Genomic DNA, 13996 nt, shown 5'->3' with positions numbered 1-13996 from the left:
TCTAGAACGAGAGGCATGAGATGAGGGTGAAAGGGGGGAGACTCAGGAGTAATCTTAGGAAATATTTCTTTACAGAGAGGGTGGTGGAGAGAGAGAGTGAGGATTAGTAGGAGGGAGAGGGTGGAAGGGGGAGACTCAGGCGTAATCTTAGGAAATATTTTTTCACAGAGAGGGTGGTGGGGAGAGAGAGAGTGAGGATTAGTAGGAGGGAGAGGGTGGAAGGGGGAGACTCAGGAGTAATCTTAGGAAATATTTCTTTACAGAGAGGGAGGTGGAGAGAGAGAGTGAGGATTAGTAGGAGGGAGAGGGTGGAAGGGGGAGACTCAGGCGTTATCTTAGGAAATATTTTTTCACAGAGAGGGTGGTAGAGAGAGAGAGAGAGAGAGAGAGAGGGAGGATTAGTAGAAGGGGAGGGTGGAGTGGGAGACTCAGGAGTAATCTTAGGAAATATTTCTTTTCAGAGAGGGTGGTGGAGAGAGAGAGAGTGAGGATTAGTAGGAGGGAGATGGTGGAAAGGAAAATTGGTTCTTACCTGCTAATTTTCGTTCCTGTAGTACCATGGATCAGTCCAGACCCTGGGTTATGTCACCAATCCAGCAGAGGGAGACAGAGAAACATTCTACTGACTCTGACGTATACCCTGGAGCACCACCTGCAGTCCATCAGTATTGAACAGTATCGAAGCAGAAATGTAACTACTAAAATACTAACTAGCTATCTAAACAGGATAACGAATTTCCAACTCACAAATCCTAAATGGAAGCAGAATCCCCCCAAAAAAATCTCGGGAATAAACAAGAAAACATTAAGAAAAATAGACTGTATGAAAGGCGGTTTAGACACCCAAACAGTGAACGAGCGGACTCTCCAAAAAAATAATTGTAATACACAGACAAAGGGCGGGCGTCTGGACTGATCCATGGTACTACAGGAACGAAAATTAGCAGGTAAGAACCAATTTTCCATTCCCTGTACTTACCTGGATCAGTCCAGGCCCTGGGATGTACCAGAGCTGATTCAATTAGGGTGGAACCCAGAGAGTCCCGCTCGGAGAACACTCTCTCCGAAAGCTGCCAAACTTGGAGCGTGGACATCCAATCGATAATGACGAGCAAAAGTATGCAACGACTTCCATGTCGCTGCCTTACAAATGTCCTGAGGAGAAACTAACTGACATTCTGCCCAAGAGGTAGCCTGTGACCTAGTGGAATGAGCTCTCAAACCTTCAGGAAGATCACGACGAGCTAGAAGATATGCTGAACGAATTGTCTCTTAACCAACGAGCAATCGTAGCTTTAGAAACCTTATGACCCTTGCGAGGGCCTCTCCACAAAACAAATGATCAGACAATCAAAAACTGTTTGTAACTTCAAGGTAACGCAGCAGTACTCGTCGCACATCCAATTTCTTAAGATCCTTAGAGGAAGGATCCAAATGATCTAAACACGGAAAAGCCGGAAGCTCTATGGACTGATTTAAATGGAAAGAAGACACTAACTTAGGTAAAAAAGATGGTACAGTTCGTAAATAAATTCCTGTATCAGAAATTCTAAGAAAATGCTCTCTGCAAGACAAAGCCTGCAACTCTGAAATTCTACGAGCTGAAGAAATGGCCAAAAGAAACACCACTTTCAACGTAAGATCTTTCAAAGTCGCATGATTAAGGGGTTCAAAGGGAGCAGAACACAGAGCCCTAAGAACCAAATTCAAACTCCAAGCAGGACAAGGATTCCGAAATGGAGGACATAGATGTTGTGCACTTTTGAGAAAACGCGCTACATCCTGATGCGTAGCCAAGGAAAATCCCTGAACCTTACCGCGAAAACATCCAAGCGCTGCCACTTGTACCCGTAAGGAACTACAGGACAAACCCTTGGCTAATTCGTCTTGTAAAAAAGATAAAGTATTTGATACAGAAGAGTGAACTGGATTTACTTGATGCTCATTACACCAAGATTCGAAAACCTTCCACACCCTTGCATAAGCCAAAGATGTAGAAGGCTTTCTAGAACGTAATAAAGTAGTTACTACGGCATCTGAATAACCTTTATTCTTTAACAGACGCCTCTCAAAAGCCATGCCGCTAGAGAGAAGCGTTCAACCTCTTCCAAACAAACCGGACCCTGAGACAGAAGGTATGGTAGATCTCGAAATCGTAGGGGACCGTCCAGTGCTAGACTGACCAGGTCCGCGAACCACGGACGGCGTGGCCACTCCGGAGCCACTAAAACAATGTCGACTTGTTGAACTTCTATCCTTGCCTATCAGAGGCCAGGGTGGAAACACAGAGAAGAACATCCCTTCACCAAGGAAGTACCAGAGCGTCTACTCCTTCCGCTACTCTTTCCCTCCTGCGGCTGAAGAAGCGAGGGGCTTTGGTATTCTGAAATGTGGCCATGAGATCCATTGCCGGAATGGACCATCTGTTGCATATCATTTGATAGGCTTCCTCGCACAGTTCCCACTCGCCTGGATCAAGATGATGTCGACTGAGAAAATAGACTTGAACGTTGTCCGCCCCGGCAATGTGTGAGGCTGCGATGCTGAGCAAGTGTTGTTCCGCCCAGGTAATCAGCTGTCGTGCTTCCTGTGCTACTAGGAAACTTTGGGTTCCTCCCTGGCGGTTGATGTACGCTAGCGTGGTCGCATTGTCAGAAAAAACCCGGCCCAACTTCCCGCAAAGGAGAAGATGAAGAGCAATCAAGGTTAAACGAACCGCTCTGGTCTCTAATTGATTGATCGACCACTGACCTTGAACAGATGTTTTCTGACATACCGCTCCCAGCCTGAAAGACTGGCGTCGGTAGTGACCACGGTCCATTCCGGAATCTCTAAAGGTACACCCCTTTGTAGATTCGCTGACTGTAACCACCAATCTAGGCTGGAACGAGCAGTCTCTGTAAGAGGAAGGGGAAGGTGGTATAGTTCCGAAACCGGATTCCAGCGTGAAAGCAATGCAGACTGAAGTGGTCTCATATGTGCAAAGGCCCAGGGAAACAACTCCAGAGTAGAGGCCATTGAGCCTAAAACTATCAAGTAATCCCGCACACATGGAATAGGAATAGACAGTAAGTCTCGAATTTGTGTTTGAAGCTTGAGAAGGCGATGCTCTGGAAGGAACACTTTCCCTTGACGAGTGTCGAACCGTGCACCCAAAAAGTCCAGAGATTGGGAAGGGACTAGGTGACTCTTGTCTTTGTTGATCACCCAGCCTTGTGACTGCAGAAGGCTAATTACCCTGTTGATTGTAGAACGACAAAGAGATTCCAACTTTGCTCGAATTAACCAGTTGTCCAGGTACGGATATACCAACAGTCCCTCCTTCCTGGAGTTGTGCGGCCACCACAACCATTATCTTGGTAAATGTTCTGGGAGCTGTGGCTAATCCAAACGGGAGAGCCCTGAATTGATAATGTTGCCCTAGAATGCAAAACCTGAGAAACTTCTGATGATCAGAGCAAATGCCGATATGAAGATGAGCTTCGGTGAGGTCAAGAGACACTAGAAATTCTCCTCTGTGTACCGAAGCTATGACAGACAGGAGAGTTTCCATCCAAAACTTTGGAATCCTTAGGCAACGGTTGACTCTTGAGATCGAGAATGGGACGAAAGGTTCCTTCCTTTTTGGGAACGATGAAGAAAATTGAATAACAACCCCTCCAATGTTGGAACTGGAACTATAGCTCCTAGGTCACTTAAACGCTGTAGAGAGTCTTGGATTATGAGACACTTTTCTAGGGAAGAACACGGTGAAATTAGAAAGTGGTGGTGAAGCCGCCTAACAAAATCTAAAGCGTAACCTTGATTTATCACTGATAGAACCCATTGATCCGATGTACATCTGGCCCATTCCCCGTAAAACAGAGACAGCCTGCCCCCTATGATGGGAACCGGAGAAAGGAACGGCCGCATTTCATTGGGCAGACTTTGTGCCTCCTGAGGCTTGGGAAGTTCCAGGTCTGCCAAAGCGGCGGCAACAAAAGGACTGAGACCAATTCTGTTGTCTACCTGAAGACTGTTTAGCCGGAGAAGCCGACTGACGAGAAGAACGAAATCTTCTGTTAGACCAAAAACGAGAGCGAGATGAGAAAGAGCTTCGAGGATAGTCCTCTGATAATTTGTGAATCTTATTCTCCCCTAGGGACAAAATTAAATCTTCCAATTCCTTACCAAATAGTAATTTTCCTTTAAAGGGTAAAGCCCCTAACTGAGCTTTGGAGGATGAGTCTGCAGACCAATTCCTCAACCAGAGAAGTCTGAGAGCCGATACTGAAGCAACGATAGAGCGAGCCGAGGTCCTAAGGAGATCATATAAAGCATCTGCACTGTAAGCAACTGTAGCTTCCAGTCTAGCCTGTGCAACCTCCACTTCAGAGAGGGAAGAATTGTTTTGTAAAGCCTGGACCCATCTTAGGCCAGCTCGCAAAGCCAAGCTACTACACATGGCCGCCCGCACACAGAGAGCAGAAACCTCAAAAATTCGCTTAAGCTGAACCTCCAGCTTACGATCTTGGAGATCTTTAAGAGCTGTAGCTCCGGTCACTGGAATAGTTGTTTTCTTAGTGACGGCTGATACAGCGGCATCCACCTTAGGAAATTTTAAAATTTCCAAAGCTTCCTCAGATAATGGATACAATTTTTCCATGGCTCGTGCTACCTTAAGACCCAACTCAGGAGTATCCCACTCCCGGTACAAAAGGTCAGTGAGAGAAAGATGAAAAGGAAAGGATGTCGTTGGACCTCTAAGGCCAAGCAACACTGGGTCAATGTTACCCATCCGAGAATCCTTCACTGGAGCCTCCAGACCCAATTCCAGTAAAATTGCTGGAATTAAGGGACTAAGTTCCTCTCTTCTAAACAGACGGACTACTTTGGGATCATCCCCATCCGCAATGTGAGGGTCTGAACTAGTACCCAAAGCAGGGTCTCCATCCAAATCCCCATCCGGCAGGGACTTGTCTGGGATAAGTAAAGAGACATGCTCAGAATCCTCTGAAGAAGAAAAAATTGACTGATCCGGACCTGGACGAAGGGGACGCTTCGGAGCTGACCCCACTCCCAAATCCTTAGATCTAGCCCGTTTAGAGGAATGTGGCTTTAAACCCTGTTCAGATGAGAGACTTATGTTTTTTAATGAAGCTTCCTAGATTTGTAAGCTTTGCTAAAAAAATGAATAAAATCCCCTGAAAAGGCAGAAGAAGAAGAATGTGAAGTCTCCTCCAGGCTGTCAGCAGATAAATATGGCCCATGTTTCACGCAGCTTGTCCCTTCCAGGGACCGCCGGCTGCAGCAACAGTGGAGGCGGGTCAGAAGCACCCTGAATAGCTTGTTGTGTCGCCACCCTCAGAGTAGACAGGAGTGCCTCAGTCCCAGCACTGCAGCGAAACGAGTCCGGGGCAGGAGAGCAGCTGCACCGAGGCATGGGCCCACCGAACACCAAAAGGTAAGTAAACCACGATTCAGCTGTCAAAGAATAATTTTTTTTTTTTTTTTACCTGACCAAACGGCGCGGCCTCCAGGAGCTGCTCCAAGTAGGGTGAGTGAGCCGGGCCCCCCGGTATCACCCCTGCCAGGAGTGGTTGCTGGGTTCAAACCTCCCCAACTTGGGCAGCCTCAGAACCAGGAGGGATAGTCCCTTCAGGACCTGGCAACCTCCCGGGAGGCAGTGGAACAGCTGTGAAGACAAGAAACCTTTGTTTTTTTTCCCAATAACTTATATGAAAAGAACAGCCTCTCTTAAAGAGAAATAGAAAGTCTACAAAAATTAACTCCTAAACTACCTGACTAAAAAAGGAAAATTAGTTTCTTACCTGATAATTTTCGTTCCTGTAGTACCAAGGATCAGTCCAGACACCTGGGTTGTGACTCCGCACCAGCAGATGGAGACAGAGCAAAACTTGTCGGGCATCCCTACATATAGTAAGGCGCCACCCACAGCTCGTCAGTCTTACGTAATGTCAAAGCACAAAATTGAACTCAGACTAACTAGACGGCCCAAACCCGGGCCAATTCAACAAACCCCCGGCTGGATCAGAACTACCAGAACCAGAGGCCTCAACAACACACAAGAAACCAACATAGAGTGCCAACCGAGCGGACTCTCCTCTGCAGAACTCCCAACCAAACAGACTATACGGGCGGGATCCTGGACTGATCCTTGGTACTACAGGAACGAAAATTATTAGGTAAGAAACTAATTTTCCTTTCCCTGTACGTACCAGGATCAGTCCAGACACCTGGGATGTACCAGAGCTGAATTACCGAGGGTGGGCTCTAGAGAGTCCCGCTCGCAGAACTCTCTCTCCAAAACCCCCTGAATCCAGGCCCTGAACATCCACACGGTAGTGTCTAGCAAACGTATGCAGTGACTTCCAAGTCGCTGCTCTGCAAATCTCTTGTGGTGACACGTGGGAAGACTCCGCCCACGATGCGGCTTGTGCTCGCGTCGAGTGAGCCCGAAGACCCACGGGAACAGCCTTCCCTTTCAGTATGTACGCTGAAGCAATGGCATCCTTGAGCCAGCGCGCAATCGTGGTACGGGAGGCTGCCCCACCACGTTTTGGCCCCGAGCACAAAACAAATAGATGGTCCGAAACCCGAAAGGAATTCGTAACTTCCAGATAACGGAGCAGAACTCTGCGGACATCAAGTTTCTTCAATAGTCTAGCATCAGGATCAGAACGCTCTCCCTCCGGAAAAGCGGGCAGCTCAACCATCTGGTTCAAATGAAAAGCTGACACCACCTTAGGAAGGAAGGAGGGAACCGTCCTCAACGAGACGCCCGCCGCCGAAAAGCGCAAGAATGGCTCCCTGCAAGACAACACCTGTAGTTCGGAAACACGTCTTGCCGACGCAATTGCCACAAGAAATACCGTCTTGAGAGTAAGATCCTTAAGTGTCGCCCGTCTCAGAGGCTCAAAAGGGGACGAACACAGCGCGGAAAGAACACAATTTAGATTCCAAGAAGGACATGGCTGACGTACAGGCGGCCGCAAATGTTTGGCTCCCCGAAGAAAACGCGCCACATCCGGGTGCTGCCCCAAGGACCTACCGCGCACCTTACCTCTGAGGCAACCAATCGCCGCCACCTGAACTTTAAGAGTACTGCAAGACAGCCCCTTCGCAAGGCCAGCCTGAAGAAACGCAAGAACATCCGGTACGGAGGGCCGCACAGGATTCAGCTCCCGAGCTCTACACCAGTCCTCAAACACTGTCCACACCCGAACATAGGCGAAGGACGTGGACCGCTTTCTAGAACTCAGCAATGTGGCTACCACCGCATCCGAATATCCTTTATCCTTCAAGCGTTTCCTCTCAAAAGCCAGGCTGCGAGACAGAAGTGATCCGCGTCCTCCAAACAGACAGGCCCTTGCCGTAGAAGTGCCGTTTCCCCGCGGAATCGGAGAGAGGGCTCCCGTGTCAACTGGAGGAGGTCCGCGAACCAAGGCCGCCGTGGCCACTCGGGCGCTACCAAGACCACCTCTGCGGGATGCATCTCTATGCGCCGAAGAACCTTGCCTATCAGAGGCCAAGGAGGAAACACATACAGCAGAACGTTTGTGGGCCAGGGGAGGACCAAAGCATCCACCCCTTCGGCCCCCCATTCTCTTCTTCGACTGAAGAACTGCGGGGTTTTGGCGTTCTGAGCGGTGGCCATCAGATCCATGTGTGGCGTTCCCCACCGCTCGCAGAGGTGGTGGTAAGCTCCCTCAGACAGCTCCCATTCCCCGGGATCCAAGCGATGTCGACTGAGAAAATCCGCTTGGACATTGTCTACTCCGGCGATATGGGACGCTGCGATGTTGCTCAGATGTCTTTCCGCCCAGTGCATTAGTTGTCGCGTCTGCTCCGCGACAGCCCGGCTCTTCGTTCCTCCCTGACGATTGATGTACGCCACTGTGGTCGCGTTGTCCGACAACACTCTGACCGCTTTCCCCCGAACCAATGGGAGAAAGGACTGCAGCGCCAACAAGACCGCTCTGGTCTCCAAGCAATTGATGGACCACTGTGACTGAGCTTTGGACCACTGTCCCTGCACCGAGCGGCCCATGCACACCGCCCCCCATCCGGACAAGCTGGCATCCGTAGTGACTACTGTCCAAGCGGGCATGAGCAGGGACACTCCGCGGGTCAGATTGTTTGAGCTGAGCCACCACTGTAGACTGGATCTCGCTTGATCCGTGAGCGGAAGTGGCATGTGAAAATCCTCCGACACTGGTCGCCAGCGGGAGAGCAATGCGGATTGCAATGGCCGTAGATGAGCAAACGCCCAGGGAACCAAGGACAGCGTTGACGCCATCGATCCCAACACCATGAGATGATCGCGGACCAATGGGCACCGCAGGGACAACAACCTGCGCACCTGGCTCTAAAGCTTGCAAACCCGCTCCTGGGACAGAAACACTCTGCCCTGCTTCGTGTCGAATAGCGCTCCCAGGTAATGCAGCGTCTGGGTGGGGACGAGGCGACTCTTGACGAGATTGACCACCCAGCCGAGGGAACGCAAGAGTTGCAGGACTCTTTCGACTGCCTGCCGGCATTGACTCTCCGATTTGGCCCGGATGAGCCAGTCGTCCAAGTAGGGATGTACCAGGAACCCCTCCTTGCGAAGCTCGGCTGCCACCACCACCATTACCTTTGTAAACGTCCGTGGAGTGGTGGCGAGGCCGAAAGGAAGAGCCTTGAACTGATAATGCCGGCCCAGGATACAGAAGCGTAGAAACCGCTGATGGTCTGGCAGAATGCCGATATGCAGGTAAGCCTCCGTGAGGTCCAAGGACGCCAGAAACTCTCCTGGCCGCACGGCGGCGATCACCGACCGAATCGTTTCCATCTTGAAGCGTGGAACGCTAAGACACCTGTTGACCCTTTTCAGGTCTAAGATAGGTCTGAAGGTACCTTCCTTCTTTGGCACAATGAAGTAGATGGAGTACCTTCCCCGACGGAGTTGTCCCGGGGGAATGGGTCTTACTGCACCCAGGTCTTGTAGCCGCTCCAGCGTATCCCGGACGGCCGCTTGCTTGCCGCGACCCTTGCAAGGGGAGACCAAAAACTTGTCCGCTGGAATCCGTGCAAAATCTAACGCGTAGCCTTGTCTTATCACGGTGAGGACCCACTGATCCGTCGTTATACTGGTCCATTCCCCGTAGAAGTGCTCCAACCTGGCTCCTACTTTCGGCACAGCCGGAGGAGCCGGCGGCAGGGAACGGACCAGCCGTACTTCATTGTGAGGCTTTCGGCCCCGAGCCTGACCCGGGACCGTCTCGCCTCCCAAATTTTCTGCCACGAAAGGACTGAGACCACGACGATGTTCTCGAAGAACCAGAGCCAGCCCGATAGGAGGGCCCAGACGACCTCTGCTGCTGCGACTTCCGTGGTCCCCGAAAACGGGCCCTACCAGAGAAGGATGTCCTGCTTCGGTGCCTATCCTCAGGCAACTTGAACGCCCTGTTTTCTCCCAGAGACCGCATCAGGTCGTCCAGCTCCTTACCGAACAGCAGCTTCCCTTTGAACGGAAGGGCTCCCAGATGAGCTTTCGAGGACCCATTCGCTGCCCAATTTTGGAGCCACAGTAACCGGTGAGCCGAAACTGCCGAGGCCCTGGCCGACGTCCGCAGAAGGTCATGCATCGCGTCCGCACGATAAGCGATCACCGCCTCCAGGTGATCTGCTTGTGTTGCTTCCTCTCCCGAAAGCCCTGCGTTGGCCTGGAGCACCTGAGCCCAGCACAAACCGGCTCGTAACGCAAAATTACTGCAAATAGCCGCGCGGACTCCCAAGGCTGACGCTTCGAAAACCTTCTTGAGCTGCGCTTCGAGTTTCCGATCCTGGATATCCTTAAGAGCCATAGCCCCAGTAACGGGAATCGTGGATCGCTTCGTCACTGCCGAGACCGCCGCATCCACCCTGGGAAAACGTAACATCTCCAGAGCATCCTCTGGTAAGGGATACAACTTATCCATCGCTTTACTGACCTTCAGGCCCAATTCCGGAGTATCCCATTCCCGGAACAGGATATCTGTCGCCGAGAAGTGAAAAGGAAAAGCCACCGCCGGTCCCGTGAGGCCTAACAGCACAGGATCCATCTTGGCGTCTGACCGAGAGGCGTCCGACCGAGACCCCACCGGGGAGGCATCTACTCCCACTTCTCGCAGAATGGCCGGGATCAACGGAGCCAGCTCCTCCTTCCTAAACAACCTGACGACCTTGGGGTCGTCTCCGTCCACGGCTGGCGTTCCTTTGGCCGTCCCTGGGCCTCCCGCCCCCGGGTCGGTGGGCGCGTCCGGTCCCCCCGGATCCTCGTCCGGCTCTTCCACTGCCGACGAGACCGAATCCGATTCGGTGTCCTGGGGAATCCCCCTCAAGGACCGACGCTCCCTGGGCGGGTCCGCGGGCCTCCTGATGGCCTCCCCCGCCCGTTTTTTGCGATGACCGGCTTTCCCGGGCTTCCTCTTCCGTTTTGAGCGTTTGTATTTCAACAATTGCTGCAGCAGTCCCGCGAAACCGGAAGATAAGGAGGCCTCCGAATCCGAGGAGGCCTCCTCAGAAGGGCAACTCGCAGGCGATCTGTCCCCCCCCAGGGGAGCCCCCCCGGGGGCCCGCTGCTGCGGGGAAAGTGCTGGCGGCAACGCGGCCTGCTCCACGGCCTTCCTCGTCGCCTCACGAACCGTGTCCAAGATGGCCGCCGTTCCCGCACTAAGCGGGGAACGGCTCTGAGCTGCCTCCTGCATCGGGTCCCTCTCGCGGCGGCGAACGCAGCGGCCGAGTCCGGACTCCCTGACCGCTCTCGGACGGCCCTTCACCCCCCGAGACGCAAGTCGTACAGAGCCCCTCCCTCGACACTCGCGATCGCGCCGAGCGGCAGGAGGAACCACGCGGCATTCGCGCCCTGCTCAGCGGCGCGCGGCCGGGCAGCGAGGCAAAGGAAAAAACCTGAAAATCAAAAACTACGGCGATCCGGCGGTCCCCCCCCTTCTACCCGCGAACAAGGAGCGAGAGAGAGAGAGCGACCGGCCGGCACAGTGAATAAAATTACCAAAACCAAATTTATTTATTTTTTTTTTTACTTGCTGCTGGCCCCGGTCCTGATTCTTCCTCTCCGACGGGGGTGAGTGAACCGGGCTCCCCGGTGTCAACCCCCGACGCTGCTGCCAGAAAGGGCCGGGCTCTCAGCCCTCAACAGCGGCCTCAACCAGGGAGGGATGGTCCCCTCAGAACCTTCCAACCCCCCTGGGAGGCTTCCAGGACCTGGACGGGATCCTCTTCTTGAAAAACCCCTGAATTGCCTTAGAAATAAATTTCCCTCTTTTTTTTTTTTCAAAACCAAACTCTCCTGACTAACTAACCAGGATCACCAGAGACTGTGGGTGGACCTGCCCCATCTGCTGGAGACAGAGTAAGACTGACGAGCTGTGGGTGGCGCCTTACTATATGTAGGGATGCCCGACAAGTTTTGCTCTGTCTCCATCTGCTGGTGCGGAGTCACAACCCAGGTGTCTGGACTGATCCTGGTACGTACAGGGAAATAACAAATTACTACAGACTGCAGGGGTTAGGGATGTCCACCTCTGCTGGGAGACAGAGAAATACTGAGGGACTGCAGGTGGTGCTCCAGGGTATAGTCAGAGTCAGCAGAATGTTTTCTCTGCCTCCCTCTGCTGGATTGGTGACATAACCCAGGGTCTGGACTGATCCAGGTACGTACAGGGAAGGGGTAGACTCAGGAGTAATCTTAGGAAATATTTCTTACAGAGAGGGTGGTGGTGGAGAGAGAGTGTGAGGATTAGTAGGAGGGAGAGGGTGGAAGGGGGAGACTCTGCACCTTCTCCATCGCAATTATATCTTTTTTGAGATGTGGCGACCAGAATTGTACACAGTATTCAAGGTGCGGTCTCACCATGGAGCGATACAGAGGCATTATGACATTTTCCGTTTTATTCACCATTCCCTTCCTAATAATTCCTAACATCCTGTTTGCTTTTTTGACTGCTGCAGCACAGTGAGCCGACGATTTCAATGTGTTATCCACTATGACACCTAGATCTCTTTCTTGGGTTGTAGCTCCTAATATGGAACCTAACATTGTGTAATTATAGCATGGGTTATTTTTCCCTATATGCATCACCTTGCACTTACTTATACAGAGAGAGTGGTGGGGAGAGAGAGAGTGAGGATTAGTAGGAGGGAGAGGGTGGAAGGGGGGAGACTCAGGAGTAATCTTAGGAAATATTTCTTTACAGAGAGGGTGGTGGAGAGAGAGAGAGTGAGGATTAGTAGGAGGGAGAGGGTGGAAGGGGGGAGACTCAGGAGTAATCTTAGGAAATATTTCTTTACAGAGAGGGAGGTGGAGAGAGAGAGAGTGAGGATTAGTAGGAGGGAGAGGGTGGAAGGGGGAGACTTAGGAGTAATCTTAGGAAATATTTCTTTACAGAGAGGGTGGTGGAGAGAGAGAGAGTGAGGATTAGTAGGAGGGAGAGGGTGGAAGGGGGGAGACTCAGGAGTAATCTTAGGAAATATTTCTTTACAGAGAGGGTGGGGGAGAGAGAGAGAGTGAGGATTAGTAGGAGGGAGAGGGTGGAAGGGGGGAGACTCAGGAGTAATCTTAGGAAATATTTCTTTACAGAGAGGGTGGTGGAGAGAGAGAGAGAGAGGATTAGTAGGAGGGAGAGGGTGGAAGGGGGGAGACTCAGGAGTAATCTTAGGAAATATTTCTTTACAGAGAGGGTGGGGGATGCATGGAACGGGCTCCCAGTGGAGGAGAGAGACAGTATCTGAATTGAGGAAATGATAAGCACGTGGGGGGATCTCTGAGGCAGTGCTGGGAGTTATAAAGCTGCAGTAGTTGGGTGGAGGGGCCATGCATTGGGTCTTTTTCTGCCCTCGTGTTTCTCTGTGGTGCTACTTGCTGCAGGGATGAGAGGGGGGGGGACTCTCGGTGTCATTACGGGGCGTCCTCATGCTGCCGAGGCTGTGCGTGCGGGGATCCCCTGCTGACACCGCACAGGGACAGAAAGCGAAAAGCCAGGGCTCTAAAGAGCAAGGAATCAGCCTCGCGGCCCCTCCCCCTCAGAAACCTACCGTGCCGGTCACGTGGCGATACCTCGCGCTCCCACCTCAGAGCTCCCTCCGACCGCGGCCCGATCCTTCCGAACGAGGGTGGAGAAAACAGCCAAAGAAATAATCCCTGCCCATGTTGTGGGGGGAGGAGCAGACGGAGCGCACTAAGCGGAGAGGCCGAAAAATGGCGGCGGCGAGAGCAGCCTGCGATGAAAGGGCCCGCCTCCGACCAGGACAACATGGCGGAGCCGGTCGAGATTCCCTCCGGTCTCCACGCTATACGGGAGCTGGTGGTGGAGACCGCGGCTCGCCCGCATTCCCTCTCTGAAGGGCAGGAGATGTTGCTCGCTGGCAGCGCGAGGCAGAGGCGGAGGACAGGCGCAGTGATCTGCGCATGCCAGCAGCGCCGGAGCGGGCGGAGAGAGGGCTCGGGCCCCCATGCTCACCCGCTATTCTCAGCTCGGGCTGACCGAGCACGCGCACCCGTCCCGAAGGAGACCGATTGCGCCCACCTGCCGTGATAGTGCGGGCGCATGAAACTTTCAGGCCAGCAGGGGCACCGCATAGTTATCTTTCCAGGCTGAAGTGCGGCCTTCCTGCAAGTCAGGCGGGAGTTAAGCGCGCGGGGCCTCGCTCGCGCTCCTTCAGGAACTTCCGCTGGGATCTTTTCCGCGCGCGGGGCCTCTCACGCGCTCCTTCAGGAACTTCCGCCGGGTGCTGGCTCCCTCCCGCGCATCTTCCTTTCATTAAGGCAGGGGTTCTCAACCCTGTCCTGGGGACAACCCCCCCCCCAGCCAGTCGGGGTTTCAGGATATCCACAATGAATATGCATGAGAGAAAATTTTATGGAGGCAGTGTATGTAAATTTTCTCTCATGCATATTCATTGTGGATATCCTGAAACCCCGACTGGCTGGGGGGTCCCCAGGACAGGGTTAAGA

General features: G+C 52.6%; 1 protein-coding gene across 5 annotated transcripts in view; it reads right to left on the bottom strand.

Annotated features, from left to right (window-relative positions):
* SLC52A2 (solute carrier family 52 member 2) overlaps nt 1–13772 on the bottom strand; it is a 91801-nt gene extending 78029 nt beyond the window's left edge. For 3 of the 5 annotated variants that reach the window (XM_029592301.1, XM_029592305.1, XM_029592306.1), the window contains exon 1: nt 13078–13503. The gene's annotated coding sequence lies outside the window, so the exon portion shown is untranslated. Of the gene's footprint in view, nt 1–5495; nt 5675–13077; nt 13504–13568 lie in introns of those variants that run through there. The other 2 variants (XM_029592303.1, XM_029592304.1) reach the window with 2 other exon arrangements.
* Between the last annotated feature and the right edge of the window lie 224 nt (nt 13773–13996).

This window comes from Rhinatrema bivittatum, chromosome 2, assembly GCF_901001135.1.
Source record: "Rhinatrema bivittatum chromosome 2, aRhiBiv1.1, whole genome shotgun sequence".
NCBI classification, from domain to species: Eukaryota; Metazoa; Chordata; class Amphibia; order Gymnophiona; family Rhinatrematidae; genus Rhinatrema; species Rhinatrema bivittatum.
The sequence above is the reverse complement of the archived record's forward strand: the minus strand, read 5'-3'. Positions and strand labels throughout refer to the sequence as shown.